Raw genomic sequence first — 24,129 nt, forward strand, 5'->3', positions numbered from 1 at the left:
AACAACCGCCAAACCTCAAACAGATCATTGTTTGTACCAAACTGCCCAGCTTTCAGGACAACTCCATACAACCATGTCACGGTTGGCGCTGCAAGACGTGTCAGAGGGTGGACATAGATACACCATTATGCGTGGGGACACTTCTCATCATGTACATGGCAGGTACTCATGTGACTCAGCCAACATTGTCAATCTTATACGTTGCAGGCAAGGATGCTCTGAGGCATGGTACATTGGGGAAACTGAGCAAAGGCTACGACAACGGATGAATGGGCACCGCACAACAATCAACAGACAGGAGGGTTCCCTCCCAGTTGGGGAACACTTCAGTGGTCCAGGACATTCAGCCTCGGACCTTCGGGTAACCATCCTCCAAATCGGACTTCGGGACAGGCAGCAGCAAAAAGTGGCCGAGCAGAGGCTGATAGCTAAGTTCGGTACCCATAGGGAGGGCCTCAACCGGGACCTTGGGTTCATGTCACATTACAGGTGATCACCATTGCACTACACACACACACACACATATACACACATACACAGATGTGCACACAGACACCCACACACACCCTTACAGACACACACACTCCCACATGCTCCACCTCACAGACTTAAGATACTCTACACTCACTACACACATATACTTTCTCACACTCACAACCCCCACCCCAGACAGACACACACATACAGACAAAGACCCACATGCACACATATATTTTGTGGGGTGAATTTGTACTTGTAGAGTTATATTGTACTTTGCTCAAAAACTGCATGAATTCATGTAAAACTCCGTTATCTCACTTTTTAGATTAGAATCAATCTAAACATCATGGCATAGACAGAAAACACAGGGGGTAAACACCTTCAACATATTGTCTCGCTATCACCCATTGTTAACAGCTAACCTGAGAATGCAACTTTTAAAAAATGGTTTTGTGATTTACACATGAAAGAAGTGAAACTATCATGGTATTCAAACAGATGAAAGACTTAACAATTTTTCAATGTATAATTTCAGTTACATCACACTGTAAATTTTTGCTATAAATTCTGTGAGTTAGGATTGAGCCCTCCACTATCACCTGATGAAGGAACGACGCTCCGAAAGCTGGTGTGCTTCCAATTAAACCTGTTGGACTATAACCTGGTGTTATGTGATTTTTAACTATCTATAGTGGTTAGCACTGCTGCCTCACAGTGCCAGGAACATGGGTTCAGTTCTACCCCTGGGTGACAGTCTGTGTGGAGTTTGCATATTTTCCCCTTGTCTGCATGAGTTTCCTCCCACAGTCTAAAGGTGTGCATGTTAGGTGGATTGACCATGGTAAATGCAATCATTATAGGGATAAAGGGAAGGGTGTCTGGGTGGGATGCTCTTCAGAGGGTTGGTGTGAACTCAATGGATTGAAGAGCCTGCTTCTGTAGGGATGCTATGTGCAATCATTTCGGGTAAGTTAGTGAAGATTTTTTGTTTCCATAAGTTAGCCTACATAACATATACTACAGAGATGCACGTTCTTCATGAGACAGACATCTTAAAGCCTAATAACAACATCAACTATTTATCTTGCTATGATAGCTCACAGTCTGAATTCTGTGCTTGATGTCACAGTAAATAGCACATAACTGACTGACTGGACAAGCTACACTGACTCCACTCCACATAGAGAAATTGATTTGAAGGTGAAACAGGTGTCTTTATACCCGAGTGTCATGTTGTGATGTTCTGTAGCTGTCTGAAAGGTACAGGCCTGTCTAGTCTAGAATCTATGCCATAGTGCAACAGTTAGCAATATAAATAGAAAATGAATTAATGAATGTATTATCAGAACAACCACTGTCCCTCTTCCTGCCAGATAAACACTCCCTGCACAAAGCAAGATTTTAAAGTTCCCTAATGATTAGTACTTCCTATCGCCTTATGGTCAACATAAATAAGTAACTATATTTAGCCTAAACAGTGAATAATGAGTGGCAACAAAACCTACATCTAGATTCCTTTTAATCAACCTGTTAGAGATGTTATTACACACCTCTAGATCAGATGGAACTTGAAGCTAGGCCTCCTGGTTCAGTGGTAAGAACACTATCACTGCACCACAGGAACCTCCCATAACCAAGATCTAATTCTTTTATATCCAGAAGTGCTCTTATACACAACTGAATGTTTTTTGTCAAATCATCAGTTAAATCACCTGTTGCATTTTTAAAATCTATTAACCACCAACTCGTAAATCACTTACATTCTCCAACTGAATAATTTATGTGCAAAGCCCATTTAGGGCAATGCAACCTATCAAAGGTGAGATAGGGAGAATGGGCTAGAGTAGGAAAATCTATTATCTTCAATGTAGGTCAGTGAGGGTGTGATGGGTCAGCATGATTTGATAGGACTTAAAACTCAGACAGCAGAAATTTAGACAATCTGAAGACATTGGCACAATAAAATCAAAAGATTACGGGAAAATTCAATTGCATATTAGTTGCGGTAGGTACGGGGTAGTTGATGATCAATGGTAGAACTTACAATCTTTGTGATAGAGCTATCATAAAATAGAAAGCTCAACTCAAGGTAAATAAGATTATAAAGTTGGGAACGAGGTCAACTCAAAGCAGCAGTCAACCAGGGAGGGAATGTCAGGTGGATGAAATGGAGTTTTCAATCAGGATCAAAGCTCATGGTGTTAATTCTCTCAATTTTCACTGAAAAATATCAGGCTCATCAAAAAAATGTCTGACATCTTGGAAATCATGGAGCAGCTAATAGAAAGATGATGGAGAACTAACGCGAGGTACCATAGTGCACAGATGAAAAAATACTTTTCAATAGTGATGTCAAGGAGCATCAGGTAGATCAGAAACTGCAAGGATCAACACAAGTGCTTCCAAAGAAACCTGTTGGATTATAACCTGGTGTTATGTGATTTTTAACTTTGTCCACCTGGTCCTACACCGGCTTCTGTACATCATTAGATAAGGAAGATATCATTTCTGAGGATGCTTTGGAAATGATATCACATGAAAGGTATCAGACATAGATAAGTGTTAGTTCCAAACCAAGTAGGGGTCAAGATTTTAAGTAAGTTATCTGCGGTGATGATAAGAGTGTGAGGTGGTGTCTGGTGATGTCATGGGATCTAAAAACCAGGAAGAATGGGATTGTCAAATGACCTACTAGAGGACACTTGTGGAGGTATGACATGCAATAGGCAAAATGATTAAAGGTCAGAGGTCTTTAGGGTAGGAAGCCTTTTTCTAAGAGCTGACACCTGCCTTTTGAGAGCTGGTTGGATGTTCACTTCTCATTCGCTTCACTCTTCAAACTAGAGGTGTACAAATTTAAGATGTGTTGCCACTGGAACCTCTGACAAGACTCCAACCTTGCAGTTTTTTTTAAAGGAGTAAAGGCTCATCCCATCTTCTCAGCTGAAATTTCAGTGCACTATAAGGGAAGAAACCACTATTCTAGTGTAAATTGCAAATAAGCTTGCAAACTTTTTACTTTTTTCCTTCTCTCCAGTCTGGTCAAGCTATTCTTTCTCTACAAAAAAGCAACAGTTGGAGGACCCTGTTTCGCACTTTTACCAATTCTAGTTGAAGTGATTTGAAGAACAGCAGCTAAGATTGGTCAGACATAACTCATCCATATTCCTATTTCCATTGCAACAATGAGTCTGAAATCAATAGGAGGAATAGTGGATCATTTTCTCCATCTAACTGCTTCATTGCAGGACCTAGCATTATTAAATTTTATGCTATTTAAATGCATTTGGAGAATAGTGGCAGAAACTTGATAGGGCGAAAGTGAGTACTGCAGATGCTGAAGATTAGAGTCAAGATTAGGGTGGTGTTGGAAAAGCACAGCAGGTCAGGCAGCATTCAAGGAGCAGGAATATCGATGATTCATCAGGCACCATTCTTGATGAAGGGCTTTTGTCCGAAACGTCGATTTTCCTGCTCCTCGAATGCTACCTGACCTGCTGTGCTTTTCCAGCACCACTCTAATCTTGGCAGAAAATTGATAGTCCATTTTTACCACGATCATGAGGTAAGGCTGTCCCTTTCACTTATTGTCCTCACAAATATCAAAGTGGATTTTCTTTTTGCTTATAATTGGCAACCCAGTTTTTTGACATATCAATGGTAAAAGCAGGTTATTTGATTTCTGACCTTGCCTTTTTGTTGAACACAGCTGCACATCAGCAAAAGGTAATTTAGACCCGAGTACACTGTTATTTCCTATTTTTTGCTTGCCCCTCACATCCAGCATAGATGAAATCATTCCTTCCATTAAATTAACCATCATAGGTTCAGTTTTATTGTACATGCTGAACTTCTTCCAAAGCATTCCAATACTCCAAACTCATGACCAAAAATGCAAAATTGAGAATTGTTTCAAAACGATTATTGTCTGCTATATAGCCTCGTTACAGAGCCTCTGTATTGCAGCAAAACTTATTGAAATATTGGGATTTCAAATTCTCACCTTTGAACCCCAGCCATTTCTCAGTTTCATGGGAGTGGATTAGAGTGATATATAGTTCACACAGACACAGTTCCGAGATGCAGCTCGCCATTGAAATGACCAATTGCCTACACTAACATTTAATTCTGGAGTTACTAAGATTTGATACACAGGGTATGGAAATTAGACTAGGTAAGTGTAGATCTGTTCTCAGCACATTCCTTTTGGAAAACCAGGATATTCCCTTGAAGAGCTGAGGTATGACTCTGGATATGGCCACACAACATCTTGGGGATAGAAATCTTTTATGAGGGAGAAGGCCTCTTGAGACTGTTAACTGCAAAGAACATTGTGCATAAAAGGAGTACATTTGGAACTGTTCGATTTGTCAAGACTCATCAATAAATGTCTTGAAGTGTCAACATGCATTTCTCTGTCAAGTATTATCAAGATTTGTCCCCAAGTGTCAACAAATGTTAAAACCTGTCGAGAAATATCTATAAATGTCACCAAGTGTCGACTTGCCAAGCTCATCATAGCTCCAGGACATCTCTGCAGGAGTTCCTCAGCCTAGGTCCAAGCATCTTCATAAGATTCATCAATGACTTTCCCTACCATCATAATGTTGGAAGTGAAGATGATTACATAATGTTCAGATCCATTCAGACACTGTATGCCCATTCCGTATGCCTATGTTTAAATTGACAGGACCCAGACAATATCCAGGCTTGGATCAGCCAATGGCAAGTAACATTCACACTACAAAAGTATTAGTTAATGACCAGTTCCAACAAGAGAGAATCTAATCATTGCCAGTTAATATTCGATATTACCAAATCCCTAACTGTCAACATGCTGAGGTTACTACTGACTAGAAACTGAACCGGACTAGTAATATAAACTATGTCTACAAGAGCAGATCAGAGGCTAGGAATACTGAAGTAAGTAACTTACCTCTGACTCACCAAAGTCTGTCCACCATCTACAAGGAGGAGAAGGAAACAGTAAATTTAAACAGGGCATTGAGAGTGGGGAGTGGTTTCATTCTAAACACAGAAGAATGTGAAAAAACATCCAAGAGTGTTGTCACATGAAATAATTTGTTGGTGAGAAGTGTTGTTAGGGAGTTAGTCTAAGTTGTCTAAAATTTAAGAAAAGTATGTTTTTTTTTAAGTAGAAGGAGCAATTTGGATTTCACAAAGGAATGTTTCTGTCGTGACAATTCAGTTGAGGATTGGGAGGTATTTGGAATATAGCAAAGGAAAATCAAGAAACTAACCAGGTATGGAAGAATAGAATGAGTGCAATCTGGGAAGAAGCATAAAATGAACTGTAAAAGCTTCCATGGATACCAAAGAAAATTAAACATTTAGCTAAAGATGAATGTGGACCTATTACATACAGAGTCAGGAATAATGGAGATTAGAGAAAAACAGAGAAGTTAAATAAGTAATACACAAGAAAACTATCAGCATTAGAGATCTAAGTGACTAGGGACAATGAGGAGTTGTTGAAAATTAGTACTAGTGAGAATGTTATACTGGAGAAATTAATGGGGTTGAAAGTTGATAAGTCCCTGAAAGTTGATATATCTCAGAGTGTTGAAGGAAGCAGCTATAGAGATAATTGATGCAATGATGATTATTCTCCAAAATTCTACAGGTCTGGAATAATTCAGGTCTGGATTAGAAGTTAGCAAATGTTAGAAAATGAGAGAGGAGCAAGGAGATACACAGTGAACTATATATATGTTAGTCTTAGATCAGTATTAGGTAAAATGCTAGAAGCTATCATTAAGGATATGATAAATTTATACTTGAATAAAAAAGGATTTTCATTGTTCTACAAATTAACAATCATGATTGATCAAGTTGATTGAGTTTTTTGAGGATGTCATAAACAAAATTGATATTGTGGAGTCGCTGGATATAATCATAAAGTTATAGAGATTTACATCACAAAAAAAGGCCATTTGCCCCTTCAAGTCTGCACTGGTCAAAAACAACTAGTTGGAGTTACAGGGAGAGGCTGAACAGGCTGGGGCTGTTTTTCCTGGCGCATCGGAGGCTGAGGAGTGACCTTATAGAGGTTTATAAAATCATGAGGGACATAGATAAGGTGAATAGACAAGGTCTTTTCCCTGGGTTGGGGGACTCCAGAACTAGAGGTTTAGGGTGAGAGGGGAAAGATTTAAAAGGGACTTAAGGAGCATCTTTTGCATACAGAGAGTGGTGCATGTATGAAATGAGCTGCCAGAGGAAATGGTGGAGGCTAGTACAGTTGCAACATTTAAAAGACATCTGAATGAGTACATGAATAGGAAGGGTTTAGAGGGATATGGGCCAGATGCTGGCAAATAAAACTACATTAGGTTGGGATATCTGGTTGGCATGGACGAGTTGGACCAAAGGGTCTGTTTCCGTGCTGTACAGCTCTATGACTCTATCCTACTCCTATTTTCCAGCACTTGCTCATAGCCTCATACACCTTAGCATTGCAAATGCACACTGAAATACTTTTTCAATATTATGAGGGTCACTTCCCTTATCGGGGAGAAAGTGAGGGCTGCAGATGCTGGAGATCAGAGCTGAAAATGTGTTGCTGGAAAAGCGCAGCAAGTTAGGCAGCATCCAAGGAGCAGGAGAATCGACGTTTCGGGCATAAGCCCTTCTTTAGGCCACAGCTGGAGCATTGTGTGCAGCTCTGGAAACCCGCATTATAAGAGGGTTGTGATAGCACTGGAGAGGATGCAGAGGAGGTTAACCATGCAGAGGGAGGAGCATAGACAGGAAGCAATCTTCCTCCTTAATGAAAGCCTTCCTGAAGAAGGGCTTATGCCCGAAACGTCGATTCTCCTGTTCCTTGGATGCTGCCTGACTTGCTGCTCTTTTCCAGCAACACATTTTCAGCTCACTTTCCTTATCATCCATACAGGCAGTGAGTTCCATATTTTCACTATTCTCTGGGTTAAAATGCTTTTCCTTACATCTCCACTAAATCTTCTACCCCTTTATTTTAAATATATGTCCCTTGGCCCACTGATCCTTTCATTAAGGAGGAAGATTGCTTCCTGTCTACCCTGTCTATGCTCCTCATAATTGTATACATCTCAATCATGTCTTCTCTCAATCACCTTTGCTCCAAGGAAGACAATTCCAATCTGTCCAATCTCTCTTCATCACCGAAACTCGCCAGTAACAGACACAACATGGTTAACTTCCTCTGCATCCTCTCCAGTGCTATCACAACCCTCTTAGAATGGGGATTCCAGAGCTGCACACAATGCTCCAGCTGTGGCCTAACCAAGGTGTTATAGAGATCCAGCATAAGCGTCCTGTTCTTAAACTCTGTGCCTTGACTACTAAAAGCAAGTATGCCTTCTTAACGACTTTATCTACCTGTCTTGATACCTACAGGACTGGTGTACATGTACAATGTGCATTTGTAATTTCTGAAGGTTTTCAGGTGTTGGTTAGCAAAATTGAAGCACATGGTATTTGAGGTAATTTATTTGCACGAACTAAGAAGTGGTTAACAAACAGAAAAAAAGTGAGTAGAAACAAACAGGTCATTTCCACATTGAAGGTTGTGAACCACAACAATCAGGATTTGGGTCCTAGCTGTTCACAATATACATCAACAACTTGGACATGGGGACAAATGTAATATATCCAAATTTACATATGATACACAGTTAAACAAGAACTCATATTGTGAGGAAGATACAAAACATTTTCAGGAGGATTTAGACAGACTTAGCTATTGGGCGAGAATGTAGCAGATAGAATATAATGTGGAAAACTGTGAGGTTTTCCACTTTGGTAGGAGGAACAGATGTGTGGATTGTTTTTTAAATGGTGGGAAGTTGGAAAGTGTAGATATCCACCAGGATGTGGGTGTCTTTGGATGAACCCTAACAAACAGGTGCATTAAGTTGTTAGGAAGGTGAATAAAATGTTAGCCTTTATCACATAAGGATTTGAGTACAGGAATACTGAAGTCTTGCTTCAATTGCATAAAAGCCTGGATAGACTGCACCTGAATTACGGTATGCAGTTTCAGGAAAGACATTATTGCTGGTGACTGCAACAAAAGCTGACCAGATTTGTTCTGAAGATTGAGAGGAGAAGAGTTTTTGTGTTCTTAGACTTTATCCCAGAAGGCTACGGAAGCTCAGTCTTCCAGGATATTCAGAATAGTGGTAAGTACATTTTCAACTATCAATGCATCAAAGGTTGTGAGGAAAGTAGGTAAAAGGCAATTAAAGTGTTTGATCATTAAATAACTTAGCAGGATCAAAGAGCTAAATGGCCTATTCCTTTTCTGACATGTTCCTACAAAACACAAGATGGAAGTGCAATGTTCACTTCCCATTTGCCTGAGTTGACACAGCTCCAACAAACACTCAAGATAGTTTAGAAAGCAGGTCATCAGTACCTTCTCAAGGGCAATTAGTGATGAGCAGTAATGGCTGGCCCAGACAATGATACACATAGGAGAAAGTGAGGATTGCAGATGCTGGAGATCACAGCTGAAAATGTGTTGCTGGAAAAGCGCAGCAGGTCAGGCAGCATCCAAGGGGTAGGAGAATCGATGTTTTGGGCATGAGCCCTTCTTCAGGAATGATACACATTTCCTACATATAAATGGGTTTTTATGAATGAGAGTTTGTAGTCTAAATTTGGAACGTTAAGTAATTGAACTACATATCTTTCCACAAGTACCCTTGCACCATGAGTTGGCATGGTAGATCAAATGATGAAAGTGATGACAAACTATTGGGTAGAGTGGCAGAGGGTGACACAGGAGGTATGAGGAGCACAGGGAATGTGTGGGAGTGAAGATGAGAGAGAAGGAATAATGTTTTATGATTTTATCTTTAGTTTTAAACCTTAATCACAGTGCTGGAGCCTGGAGTCCCAAGGCAGGATTTCTTCCCAGTCTGAATTTGGGACTAGTAGCCTTCTCCAGTCTCCCTGGCTTGGCCCAATGTGATTCCCGAACCAACACCCAAATGAAAATCAGAAGTGCGGGCAGCCATCTTTAAAGGTCAAGTTAGCGGAGCCAAGATTTTTTTCACATCCGTGCACCCAATCCTGGAACAGAGATCAGGGCTTATGTGTTCACAATTACTTAAATATAACTGACATTATCAATTTCTCATTGAATAATATAGATAATTGCACAGTGACAGTGACACAGTGGCTTAGTGGTTGGCACTGCTGCCTCACTCCAGGGACTGGGGTTCGATTCCACCCTCAAGGAACTGCTTGTGTGGAGTTTGTACATTGACCCCACGGTTGCGTGGGCTTCTTACAGGTGCTCCAGTTTCCTCCCACAGTCCAAAGGTGTGCAGGTTAGATGGATAGGCCATGCTAAATTGTCCATAGTGTCCAAGAGTTGTAGATGGATTAGTAATGGGAAATGCAGGGTTACAGGAAAAGGGGAGACGGGTCTGGGGGGGGGATGCTGTTTGGGGGGTCAGTATGGGCTCAATGGGCCGAATGACCTACTTCTGCACTGTAGGGATTCGATGATTCTATGAAGCAACAGACAACTGGTTGGTATTAATCAAATAGAGGATGAAACCCAGTTACAAGTCCTTAAAGTTTGCAGATGTTTGTGTGTTTGTGAGTAGAAAGTAAGTTAAAAGGGAAATTGACAGCACATCAGGAGGTCAACTCAAACCTGTCAACTTTCAGAATTAACAGCAGTGCATTGGGCTGCATATGGGGAATCACCTCGGGATAGCAAGGTGGTCAATTTGATGTGTTAACTGCTTCATCTTAAAACTGTTAACATAGCTTTTGGAAGTTAACCTTGGTTATACAGGTTTTCCAAGTCTTTTGAAACTTGTTTCGTAAAAGAAATGAGAACACTGGTACAGACAATAGCAACAATTTTCAATTCTCAGGAACAGGTGCCAGTAAGTATCAAAATATCATAACCTGTTTATTGCCGATGTGATAGTTTTATTCTCAGAGGATCACAGAGATAACCTCTTCGTCAAATTGGAGATTGAAGGATAGGAATTTGTTTGGTGGTGGAAGCAGAAACCCTCAATGCTTTTAAAAGCTATGTGGATTTGTCCCTGAGAACTGTAAACTGCAAGGCTACAGACTAGGTGCTGGAATACGGGATCAGAAAGGGTAGCTACTTTATACAGCAGGTGTAGATACACTAGGGAGCGTTGCTGAACAAAGAGACCTTGGAGTGCAGGTTCATAGCTCTTTGATAGGATAGGATAGTGAAGAAGACATTTGATATGCTTTCATTTATTGGTCAGAGTATTGAGTACAGGAGTTAGGAGGTCATGTTGCGGCTATACAGGACATTGGTTAGGCCACTGTTGGAATTGCGTGCAATTCTGGTCTCCTTCCCATCGGAAAGATGTTGTGAAACTTCAAAGGGTTCAGAAAAAATTTACAAGGATGTTGCCAGGGTTGGAGGATTTGAGCTATAGGGAGAGACTGAACAGGCTGGGGCTGTTTTCCCTGGAGTCTGAGAGGTGACCTTACAGAGGTTTACAAAATTATGAGGGGCATGGATAGGATAAATATACAAAGTCTTTTCCCTGGGGTCGGGGAGTCCAGAATTAGAGGGCATAGGTTTAGGGTGAAAGGGGAACGATATAAAAGAGACCTAAGGGGCACCTTTTTCATGCAGAGGGGGGTAAGTGTATGAAATGAGCTGCCAGAGGAAGTGTTGGAGGCTGGTACAATTGCAACATTTAAGAGGCATCTGGATGAGTATATGAATAGGAAGGGTTTGGAGGGATATGGGCTGGGTGCTGGCAGGTGGAACTAGATTGGGTTGGGATATCTGGTCGGCATGGACGGGTTGGACCGAAGGGTCTGTTTCCATGCTGTACATCTCTATGACTCTATAATAGGTGAAATTATCTCTTGCCGTGCTGTAACATTTTGGTGGTTCAAGACTACTTTAATAACTTTGTAGGTTGCATATCAGGTCTCCATACTGAAGACTTGATCTATCAAATCAGCATAATACGCTCAGAATCCCTGCAGTGTGGAATCTAGCCATTCAGGCCATCGTATCCACGCCAACTCTCCAAAAGGATCCCACCCAGATCACATTCCCCCTACTCTATACCTGCATTTCCCATGGCTAATACACCTAGCCTGAACATCCTTGAACACTTGGGGCAATTTAACATGGCCAATCCACCTAACTTGCACAAGTTTGGACTGTTGGAGGAAACCGGAGTACCTGGAGGAAACCCATGCAGACATGAGTAGAATGTGTAAACCCGACACAGGCAGTCTCCTGAGGCTGGAATTAAAGCCGTGCCCCTGGCACTGTGAGACAGCAGTGCTAACCTCTGAGCCATCGTGCCACGCAGTGCTCATGCTATTTGGCTTTGGAACTCCGATGTGGACAAAAAATGGCCAGCAGAACTGACAGCAATGACAACAGGAGCAGCACCATTGGTGCAATAACAGCCTGATCTTTATAGAATCAAAAAATGAGTCGCAGGAAAAGCACAGCATATCAAGCAGCATCCGAGGAGCAGGAGAGTCGACATCTTGGGCGTAAGCCCTCGACCTACAACTCATGACGCGAGAAGAGTAGCTTGCAGGAGGCCACATCCACAACTCGGGAATTATGGGCGGTTATAAACTTCCTGGAGATGCTGCAATACAGATGTCTTGGGAGGCCCGAGGCCTCTCAGCAGCTGCTGATCGATATTTGCAGCCTGTTGGAGTAAGATCTGTTCCAATTGGACCTGGTGACCATGCTTCATTGGTGGTAGTCAATGTTGCTACCCCTCAACCTCTTTTCCTCTGGTTTCTGCCAGCGATTTGCCACAGGCAACTGCAAGATTTGCAGTCAGTAACACCCAAATACATAAAACAGATGACTGACTGTTTTACAGAGCAGGCAATTATGCCACTGATGATACCAGTCAAAGTGAGCAGGCACACAGGTTTCGGGCTTTAGCCAACTTGACAGAAGTGGAGTGTGTCAGCAGCTTTAACATGAAGCCAATACCACACATCAGGGCACCCACTGGCAATGCTTCATAACATTTTTCATCATGCAAAACATACTAATCAGCTCACTGCTTGGATACAAGGGGCACCCACTTGAAACATGCCTGATGAGTCCAGTGAGGAAACCGATCAATGAGGACATATTTGATGTCCAGATGTTTCGCAGAAGAAATCATTGAAATGGTTCAGATGCCTGGAGAGATCTGGAAGTGCTCTGAAGTATACAGCAAGCAGGGACTCCAGAATGATTGTGGTGCATCCTGTCCCACATAGGATCGTGCAGCGGCAAAGTTTGGTCATGCAGGAAGAATAGGTATAAAGCATCAATCCTCTTTGGATAATTCTGGCATCAAAGAAAGGGACAAAGCATCAGCTCAGCTACACATTGCTGCTAAGGTGCCGCATTATCAAGAATCGCGTTTAGGATCCATCAATCCATCCACTTGACAACATTTGCAAGGAGTGGTTCCCCAAACCCTGCACTCCTGCACCCATCCACTCCCCCCCAACAATAGAGGTGACCTAAAACAACTAAGCATTCCTTTTCATCGCCTTTCAACCCATCGTTTGATGTTAATTCTTGTCCTACTATTCATTACAAGTGAAAAAGGTGACTTAAGAGGCGGTCAATGAAAATAAACTACTTTGCAAAGTGGTGGAAACAATTAATATTTACATGGCTCTGCCTGCTCTATAACGACATCAAAGCTATGATCCTTGCCAATGGATGCAGCACAATTCGATCTTAGATGATACCAGGATCACATAGTCAGCCTTAGCTTCAGGATGCAAATAACACTGGTGTGTCTATTCACTCGGAAACTGAACTCCAGGCAATTATATACTTCAGAGAAATACTGATAAGAAAATGGCCTTTCCACTGGAATAGTTGGGCTCTCAGAGCTGAGGAGCAGGAATCGGCCATTCCATCCCTCAACCCTTTCCATGATTCAACTATATCATAGAAATATAGCCGTCAAGGCCAGTCCATCCTTCTGTGAGATCATGGCTGATCTGACTTTAACCTCAAACCCACATTTCCACATACCCCCGGTAACCTTTCACCTCCTTCCTTAAAAAATAACTGTTCCACTTATGCCTTTCACCACCTTTTGAGAACGAACGCTTCAAAGACACACAATGCTCTAAGAGGAAAACAAAAGTTTCATTTTTGTTTTATGATCCATAATAGAAAACATCATCACCATATCTACCCCTCAAGACTTCTCAGGATTTGATGTATTTCAATCAAGTTGCCTGTTGCTCTTGTAAACTCCAACAGATACAATCTAGCCTGTCCAACCTTTCTTCATTAGACAATCCCCACATTCCAGATATTACTCAAGTAAACTTCCTTTGAATTATTTTCAATGCATTTACATCCCTCCTTAAATATGCCAACCTTTGTAAAGGGAAGGTCCAGGCCACTGCTGCCCTTGGAGCATGCCCTGGAGTGTCGGGGAATGTTGACTAAAGATGAATACCCAGAGGAGAGGCCAATAGGTTGGAGCCGGGAGGTCTGACCTTCATGTCAGAAACTGTCACCATCTAGTTCATCTCCACTGCCTGGGAAAACAATAAACAGCACATAAATGAGGTGAAATTAGGCAACAATGACTTGTTTATGCATTCAAATAGATCTCTCCCTGCTCTCAGTGAGATTCTTATCTCACTATTCAAACTGTGTTTGGAAAATTGGACTTTTTAATCTCAATGTTGAGTTGCTCACTATTGCCCTCATCAGCCAGGGGCTGGGAAGACTCCACCCAACAATTCAATGGAGTCAGGTTAGATTTGCGTCATATCAATTTATGAGCTGAAAAAGATAACTGCAGTTTGCTGCAATATTATGGTTCTGCCAGATTTCCCTACAATATTGTTGGTTTTTCTACATTGCTAAAGAATATTTAAAGAGTTTGCTGAGGCAAGGAAAACGTTAAGTTGTGGTTTCACCTTGCCATGAGGCAGGAAGAAAGAGTAAGATCATGTGGCATTGAATCTCTTCCTGAGATAATACATATCATTGACTGGCAAAACATGTAGTCAACCATAGCTCCTTCAAGGATATTATTACTCCATTTTCAATAGATGTTAAACAAAATAAGAAATTAGTACAACACAGCATGTAATTTATTATTTGCATTGATTTAAATGTACAAATCAATTAGTTACATAATAGAGAATTGATCTTACATTGAAAACAACATGCAAACAGCCCACTTAGAGAAAACAAAGATCAGCAGTGAGTTTGTTTCAAGGCTCACAAAAATAATCATGGCTTTGGTTACCTATACTATAAGTGATGTTAAAGGATGAGTGGTCATTATGTATAATTTGCATGATTAATGAACTTGTAAATTGCCTACAGTCCTCAGGAAAGTTAGATTTATGTCCATAGATGTGGGGGCTGACTGAGTACTGAAAAATTAATGCGTCTCAAACATTTAGAAGCAATTTTGCACTTCTGTGTAATATACTCACAGTTTAATACCGGCATTCTCAGTTTAATACCGGTCGGTATCAGTGAAATATGTCGAGTTTATTTTCGGAAGCCCTGGCTACAGTGGAGGAGGCCAGCATGAATTGAGACCAGCATTAAACATGACCATTTTTGTGCTTTAAATTACATGTATCAAAACAGTCAGGGCAGTACAAGGAAGCTATTGAACCCTTACAGGAAACAACAGTGATGTTCTTGAGAGGTTTCAGAAGATAACTGAAAAAATACACAACATTGCACTCGTTGCTAGGCACAGCTACCAGACAAAGGAATGGAAAGTGGCAGGTGGAAATACCATTTGAAGTCTATAATTGTAGTCTCTTAAAAATGAATATTATCTTAAAGCTAATGCCATATGACATTTAATACAAAGCACCCACAGCCTGAAGATCACAATAGTAGTTACAGCAGTGAAAAATGTAAGAAAATACTCCTCCATCTCCTGCTGATCTTAGAGAATAGAGTACCTCAAAGATCAGAAAGTCTGCCTTTATGTGGAGCTGCAGGAGATGGGGAGATGCTAAATGAGTATTTTGCATCAGTATTTACTGTGAAAAAGGATGTGGAAGATTTCAAATGTAGGGAAATAGATGGTGACATCTTGCAAAATGTCCATATTACAGAGGAGGAAGTGCTGGATGTCTTGAAACGGATAGAAATGGATAAATCCCCAAGACCTGATCAGGTGTACCCTAGAACTCTGTGGGAAGCTAGGGAAGTGATTGCTGGGCCTCTTACTGAGATAGTTGTATCATTGATAGTCATGGGTGAGGTGCCGGAAGACTGGAAGTTGGCTAATGTGGATCCACTGTTTAAGAAAGGTGGTAAGGACAAGCCAGGGAACTATAGACCAGTGAGCCTGACCTCAGTGGTGTGCAGGTTGTTGGAGGGAATCCTGAGGGACAGAATGTACATGTATTTGGAAAGGCAAGGACTGATTAAGAATAGTCAACATGGCTTTGTGTGTGGGAAATCATGTCTCACAAACTTGATTGAGTTTTGTTGAAGAAGTAACAAAGAGGATTAATGAGGGCAGAGTGATAGATGTGATCTATATGGACTTTAGCAAGGCATTTGACAAGGTTCCCCATGGGAGACTGGTTAGCAAGGTTAGATCTCATGGAATACAGGGATAACTAGCCATTTGGATACAGAACTGGCTCAAAGGTAGAAGACAGAGGTTGCTAGGTGGAGGGTTGTTTTTCAGACTGGAGGCCTGTGACCAGTGGAGTGCCACAAGAATTGGTGCTGGGTTCACTACTTTTCTTGCATGTGAGCATAAGAGGTATAGTTAGTAAGTTTGCAGATGACACCAAAATTGGAGGCGTAGTAGACAGCGAAGAAGGTTACTTTGGATTACAACGGGATCTTGATCAGATGGGCCAATGGGCTGAGAAGTGGCAGATGGAGTTTAATTCAGATAAATGTGAGGTGTTGCATTTTGGGAAAGCAAATCTTAGCAGGACTTATACACTTAATGGTAAGGTCCGAGGGAGTGTTGCTGAACAAAGAGACCTCAGAGTGCAGTTTCATAGTTCCTTGAAAGTGGAGTTGCCAGTAGCTAGGATAGTGAAGAAGGCATTTGGTATGCTTTCCTTTATTGGTCAGAGTATTGAGTGTCATGTTGCGGTTGTACAGGACATTGGTTAGGCCACTGTTGGTATATTGCGTACAATTCTGGTCTTCTTATCGGAAAGATGTGAAACTTGAAAGGGTTCAGAAAAGATTTACAAGGATGTGGCCAGGGTTGGAGATTTGAGCTATAGGGAGAGGTTCAATAGGCTAGGGCTGTTTTCCCTGCAGTGTCGGAGGTTGAGAGGTGACCTTACAGAGATTTATAAAGTCATGAGGGGCATAGATAGAATAAATAGACATGGTCTTTTCCCTGGGGTTGGGGAGTCCAGAACTAGAGGGCATAGGTTTAGGGTGAGAGGGGAAAGATATAAAAGAGATCTAAGGGGCAATTTTTCATGCAGAGGGTGTTACATATATGGAATGAGCTGCCAGAGGAAGTGGTGGAGGCTGGTACAATTGCAACATTTAAGAGGCATTTGGATGGGTATATGAATAGGAAGGGTTTGGAGGGATATGGGCCGGGTGCTGGCAGGTAGGACTAGATTGGGTTGGGATATCTGGTTGGCATTGGCAGGTTGGACCGAAGGGTCTGTTTCCATGTTGTACATCTCTATACCTCTATAACTCGCCACTTTGTGAATGTATAGGAAGAATTGGTCAGCCAATGGCAAAAGGAAGCAGAAAGATAGGGAGAAAAAATTAATTACTGAGAGTTTTTCCTATTACCTCTTCAAAGCCTAACCTCACTCATTACATTCTATCTGTTTTGTTGCAAACCTCAAACCTTATTCCTTCCTGTCATTCAATGCGGCTTCTCTTCCCCACTGTCATAATTCCCTGAATATGTGACTCACTCCTGCTATTTGCCTGAAAATAATTCTGAATGGAACTACACCCAAATTATTCATCTGATACATGATTTAACTCAACCACAATGACAACTCTGACATCAGTGTACCAGTTGTCCCTGTAGCTATGGAAATAATATTATTCTATACAAATAAATCATAATCCTCCCTTTACAGTAGGTCAGAGAGTAACTAATTAAATATGAACCTAATATTTGATGTTACCAAGTGAAAGGTCAGAGTTTATTTATTTAAAAAAGAAAAATAGCAGATCAGATTTCCATATATGTAATAAAGGAGGATTTCTGTCTCCTGACTGGCGTCTATCAATCACCTGTCTTTATTTTGTTTTTTAAAGCTTGTGGTTTCAAACAGTTTGGGAACAGACATTAAATCTGAACTTAATTCCCTTTACTCAGTGAAAACTAGCTGAGTGGCACATAAAATGAGCACAGCAACGTACCCCCACCAGTTTTGCTGCCTTCTCACCATGTCTCAACGTTACCCTGATATTTTGAGCAGAACACTCACAGAAACGAAGTGAGATTCTATTTTAAGTATACAGATCTAAATGTCAATGATGTCTATCTATTTTTATAACCCTAATGGCCATACACCTATTCCAACCGCATTGTCACTAAACCCCAACTTGGTGTCTCCTTCACCTCACAATTGGAAGGCCTTTGCTGCTCTATTGTTGACATCCTACTGTGCATCAACCTCTGTTCCCCTGTAATACCATCTTTGCCAAATTCCATAGGCTTATTATCTTGTCATCCTCAAACATATCAAATTCAAAATCCTTGACTAATCAAGTTTTAATCAATTACAGATGAATTAAGCCAATTAGCTAATCTTACAGCACTCATGGAGAAATATCCTAAATCTTCTCATTGAAGTATGTTTAATGGCCATATCAAAAGTGTCCTCAGATTGACCTGCAAACTGCAAACTTGGAATTCTTAACTTCTTTTTAGTTTACAGGTGTTTCAATTTAAAGAAGAACCAACAGCAAAGCTTTCATCTTATGCAAATAATGACGAGTTTATTGCAAAACTACTGCTACAATTATTCATGTGGAAGTGACAAGGGTACTGGCAAAAGAAAAAATAAGCGTGATAAGTCATTAAGGATAAAAAATATTTATGGAAGTTAAAGATACAACTCTAATACTGTGAAGGCCTATTGCTTGCTTGCGAATTCCCTTTTTTTTTAAAATGAATTGGTTGAAAACCTGAAGTTAAATTCAGCAGCTGTGAAGGCTTCTGCAATTGAGTAGTTGAATATGACTCCCACATGCAGGCTGAGTAGAACACAGATTCTGGGAAAGACTAAAGGGTTTTTTGCTTTGCTGTTATGGTCGTGTCCCTTGGTAGTCTGGTTTAGTACAGCGGTCTTTTCACTGGATGGCCTTTTGTCATCTCTCTGTTGCTCATCTCTCATTGGTGCTTCTCAAAGTATTCCCTTGAGGGTGAGTTCTGTCCAAAATGGTTGCTCAGAGCCTGTCTTAGACACACTATAACTTAAAATGGTTACTAGCCAAAACTGTCACATCACGTTTCCATATTAGGTATTGGGTTGGCCTCGGCCTGAGGCATAGACCATTTAATTTTTTTAGCTATTTCAGCGATTAGCTTGGATGGCTCTCATTTTTAGTTTGTGGTGACATTGGAAGTGCTGTTCACGGTTCTAGGGGATATGTTGTTGGAGTTTCTGGAAGTGTATTCAACATGTTCCTCTGAAAGGATAAATATCCTAATATCGACCATAAAACTACCATTTGAATAATTTCTATCATTTAGTTCTACTTCCACAATTTAACTTGAAGAAATATTCCAAGGTCACAATTTTCTGTTTTTAATCTTAAAAAAGCTTATTTAAAGTTTCTTTTTGGCACCTATTTTCACACCTGAGAAAATCTTTTCTTAGAATAATGATTCATCGCCCTCAAAACCAGCCATATGGTTCTGTTCTGCACACCTCCTGGTCTTTAAGTTTTTGTTTATTTGTCATCTGTCCATGGAATATGGTGACTAGTATCAAGGCCAGCATTTAGTTACCTCCTCTAACTGCCTCTGAGAAAGTTGTGAGGTAGGAGCATGAGAAGCCACATTCCTGAACCACTGATCTAACTATTTTGACTGAAGGAACAGCAGTACAATTCTAAATCAGAACAGAGATACTCACGAAGCTGTTTCTCTCTCATTAATTGTTTCATTATCCACCATTATTCCAGAATGAATGCTGCAGGACTGCAAACCTTTGATCAATTGTGGAATCACTTTGCTCCGTGTCTTATGCTGTTTCTAACTTTTAGTACACATGCTGTTGTGTATAGTCACTTCACAAAACTGGCATCTTATTTTCTATACCTGATGCAGCTCTTGGAATGCTCTCCTTCACTCTTCACTGAATTAGGGTGGATCTCCCAGCCAGATGGTAATGACAGAGTCGGTTTGTTTGGTTACTGTTTGTGATGGAGTAGCAATTCTATCATTACTGATGGCACAAGTTTTGAGCTCTTAGCTTTGTTCTTACCCTATTTCATTTAATGCAGTGATAGTGACATACAATATAATGGAATTTAGTTGCACTGTGAACTTGGGACCTCACGGACTTTGCAGTAGTTATTCGTACCATTCTTGTCAAGCAATAGATACATATGCAGCAGGTAGATCAGTGAGAACATGGTCACATTGGTGTTTCCCTCTTGTTGACTCTCTCCTCTTCTGTAGCCCAACCTGGCAGATATATCATTCAGGTCTTATCTAGCTTGATCAGTCATGGTTCTTAGCTACACTTGAAGTCCCCATCCAGAGTACATTTTTGCTGCCTTTAACTTCTCCCAAGTGAAGTTCAACACACGGATTCATCAGCAGTAGTTGGTGATAATCTGCAGGATATTTCCATTACCATCCTTGGGCTGATCTCATGGCCTCAATGTGTCACCCTTTTTTTTTTAGAGTTAAAGATTGATCTAGTTTTCATCTAAAAATGTGCTGTCCACTTTCCTAATTTGTCCAGCTTGATCTGTAATGTCCAATGATTTCTGTTCTTATTCTCCAGCCCCTCCTGGTTTGGGACGATCTGTAAACCTGACCAATTTGAATTGGGTTAGGAATGAGAAGCAAAATAAATTTCAATCACAAACGACCATGCTCAGTACTTTTTCCCACTTTATTCTAGAAATGCTTGTCTTCTCTCCTGCCTGTTTTTCAAGGATATATCCTGAGTCACCACAGCTTTATATTTAAATAATAGCCAACAATATTGCACTTAAAAGTTATCCGAGATTGTGTTCATGTTTCTAGTGTTTCCTGACGAAGACAGGAGAATTTTCACTGAGCACGGCCGATAACCAACTTTCCAGGATTTTAGTTTGCTCTATCTCTGTAGGTCAGCATATGCTGTCATTTGATACCACATTAGAGATCCCTTTTCAGCCTTGCTGTAAGCGTCTCCAGTAGTCTCCATCCCATTTTATAATACTCTTACTAAGCTGCCCAGTTTTTTATTTCAATGTCTTATTTCAAAAATATTTTCAAATCCCACCAATATATCTTTGTCAATCACAGAACTATGTCTAATTGTTACCTTTGTAAAGTGGTTTTGAAAATATGGTGGTCATTGTTACTGACTCACTTTTTGATTCTGTTAGCCTTTATTTTTCTCAGTAATTCGACTGCAAAGTTTAGAATTTCAGAGCTGCGATGCTCCCCTTTTTTTAGAATTGAGTGCAATCACAAACTTTTCATTGTAAGGGAGAGTCGGGAAGTTCACAGCTCTGTACTTTGTTATTTTGTCCATATTTCTCCTCATTCTGAAGGAATTGATTCTTGGCTAAAGTGGAGTTGCATTTTCATTAGTCCAATGAATGCTAGTGGCTTAGCCAGGTGATCCTTCTTGATATATCAGCTTTAACAGTCAATGGCAGGGAGGCTATTTATCCATATCGAAATCAAGTTCAGACTGATCCTATCCCTTTGCAATTTCATTTTGTAGTGATAAGAGGAACACAATTGATGGCTTTCTTCCAGGGACACTGATGTCAAAAGTTAAATGAAAAACAAAAAGGCAGTTTTCCTCTGAAGACTGCAGAACCATGCAAATAATGATGAAGGTCCCAGGTAGAATACAATCGAATCCCTGCAGTTTGGAAACAGGCCATGTGGCCCATCAAGGCAAAAGTGAGGACTGCAGATGCTGGAAATCAGAGTGGTGCTGGAAAAGCACAGCAGGTCAGGCAGCATCCTGATGAAGGGCCTTTGCCCGAAACGTCGATTTTCCTACTCCTCAGATGTTGCCTGGCCTGCTCTGCTTTTCCAGCACCATTACAATCTAGACACTTGGCCCATCAAGTCTACACTGACCCTGTGAAGAGCATCCTGCTCACGTCCGTTTCTGAAATCCTGCATTTCCCATGGCTAACCCTCTTCATCTGCATATCTCTGAATACCATGGGCAATTTAGCATGGCCAATCCACCTAACCTGCAAATCTGTGGGAGGACATCAGAGCACCCGGAGGAAACCCACGCAGACATGGAGAGAATACGCAAACTCCACACAGACAGTCACCCAAGGCTGGAATTGAACCCAATTCCCTGTTGCTGTGAGGCAGCAGTGCTAACCACTGAGCCATCATGCCGATGCAGGGACAGGGTTGGCGTAGACGCAAACAAAAATATTGTCTTTTAGGGAAGTGTCCAATGATTTCATGCAGCTGAACTCGGCCAAAGAACAGCCATATAGCTGTTACAATTTTAAATGTGGGACACCTTGCAAGTGATAAAAAGGTAATAGGCTATGGGCATTACAGAAGAAAGTGAGGACTGCAGATGCTGGAGAACAGAGTCGAGAGTGTGGTGCTGGAAAAGCACAGCAGATCAGGCAGCGTCCAAGGTACAGAAGAATTGATGTTTGGGCATAAGCTCTTCATCACTATGGGCATTAGAGGAGCAATACTTCACAAACCCTAACCCAATCACAGATTAATCCTAACCCTTATTATTTTTGAATTTCTCAATGGTTGTCATCTTCTGAAATTTTGTATCATCTGGAACTTCCGCAGCAAATTGGAGGATGGCAAATCTAACACACTATTTTAAACAAAAAGAGGCAGAGAGAAAACTGAGAATTACAGACTCCTTAGTTTAACATTAATAGAAGGGAACATGCAGATGTCTATTACCAGGATATGATAACAAGCTATATAGATAATGCCAACAGAATTGCACAAAGTCAACATGGCTTTATGAAAAGAAAATCTTCTTGACAAACCTAAAGGAGTTCTTTGACAATGTAACTTGTGTGAAAGATGAAAGATAATCAAGTGATGTGATGCATTTGGATTTTCAGAAAGCTTTTGATGAAGTCCCACATAAGAGATTAGTGTACAAGATCAAAGTACATGGGATTGGTGGTAATATACTGGATGGATTACGAATTGGTTAGCAGACAGGAAACAGAATATGAATACATTCATCATTAATGGAGTGGAAGTAAGAGTTCTGTAGTGTTCAGTGCTTGGGCCCCACTCATTCACAATACATATCAATGATTAAAGAGAATCAAACGATGAGAATCAAATGTAATATTTCCAACTTTGCTTACGGTACAAAACAAGGTGGGATTATGAATGGTGAAGAGGATATCAAAAGGATTCTGGCCAATTTAGACAACGTGAGTGAGTGTACAAATATGAGTCAGATGCAATACAAACTGGATAAATATGAGATTATCAGAAGTTGGCAGGACACACTTGGCGCCCTCTAAGCTGTCAAACCATAAATGGCCCCAGGGTTGCTGCAGCAAAACTCTATGGCCAACAGGCTTTATTGTAGAGCAGGCTTCCTCCATACCCAGCTGCAGATCTCAGGACTGCACTCAGAGAAAGTGGGAAGCAAAGGAAGACTTTCTGAGGGCACCACATGTGGCCTAAGCGAAATTAATTGTAAATGTGTTGTAAACATGTTCAGACATTTGGAAATAGATGTTCACTTTCCAGGTCAAAATACGCATTGCTTTTGCATCACAACCATTATTGGCATTGAATTCTGTTTCTGTATGATGTGGTCAGGAAAGCTCGGAGCCCAAGTTCACATCTAACGTGTAGTGATCCCAGAGTACTGTCGCCCTTTAAAGACCCCAAAGAGAAGGCGCCATCCCCACAGAATGAAACATTTACTGCGTCCATTCCAGCTATCATGGCAGCCATTTTCAGCTCCTTCACATACCTGTTTCCGTTCATCAAAATGGAAGAAAACAGTGGTCACATACAGTGAGTCTCAAGCTCAGCCTCTTTCCTTCAGTGAACTCCCAAATGTACACATTCCCTTCTTGGTAGCCCACCCTGTCAACCCCATTAGCAATGCACTTGCCCCATTCCCACTCATCCCATCTATCTAACTGTTCGCCTGCCCAATTTATCCCCTCAGGCACAGCCATATTGAGTCATAACACCAGCTATAGAAATGCACTCTACCCCAGCAAAGCTCGTGTGTTGTTGATTGTCAATGAGCCTCCCTCCACTCTCACCTCCCATATTACCTCCCATTCCATGTCATATACGCCCTTATATGTTGAGTTCTCCAAGAAAGAGTATTCCTTCCTCCCCAGCTAAAAGATGGTAGACCTGAGAGGTGTGAATGTGTCCACAATTCTGACAGCTGCCTTGCAGTAATTAAATGTTGGGGGCACACTCATTGTGTTAAGGCGAGGCTTCTATCCCT

General features: G+C 41.1%; 1 protein-coding gene across 6 annotated transcripts in view; it reads right to left on the minus strand.

Annotated features, from left to right (window-relative positions):
• The window catches only part of prr16 (proline rich 16), a 248,938-nt gene that overhangs the window by 29,633 nt on the left and 195,176 nt on the right, over positions 1 to 24,129 (minus strand). For 2 of the 6 annotated variants that reach the window (XM_087998304.1, XM_043711526.2), the window contains exon 3: positions 13,880 to 14,043. The exons of 2 other annotated variants lie outside the window; for them this stretch is intronic. The gene's annotated coding sequence lies outside the window, so the exon portion shown is untranslated. Of the gene's footprint in view, positions 1 to 5,416; positions 5,445 to 13,879; positions 14,044 to 20,411; positions 20,496 to 24,129 lie in introns of those variants that run through there. 2 more of the 6 variants (XM_087998270.1, XM_087998293.1) reach the window with 2 other exon arrangements.

This window comes from Chiloscyllium plagiosum, unplaced genomic scaffold, assembly GCF_037043375.1.
Source record: "Chiloscyllium plagiosum isolate Xiang-an unplaced genomic scaffold, Cpla_swu_hap1 HiC_scaffold_2, whole genome shotgun sequence".
Lineage (NCBI taxonomy): Eukaryota > Metazoa > Chordata > Chondrichthyes > Orectolobiformes > Hemiscylliidae > Chiloscyllium > Chiloscyllium plagiosum.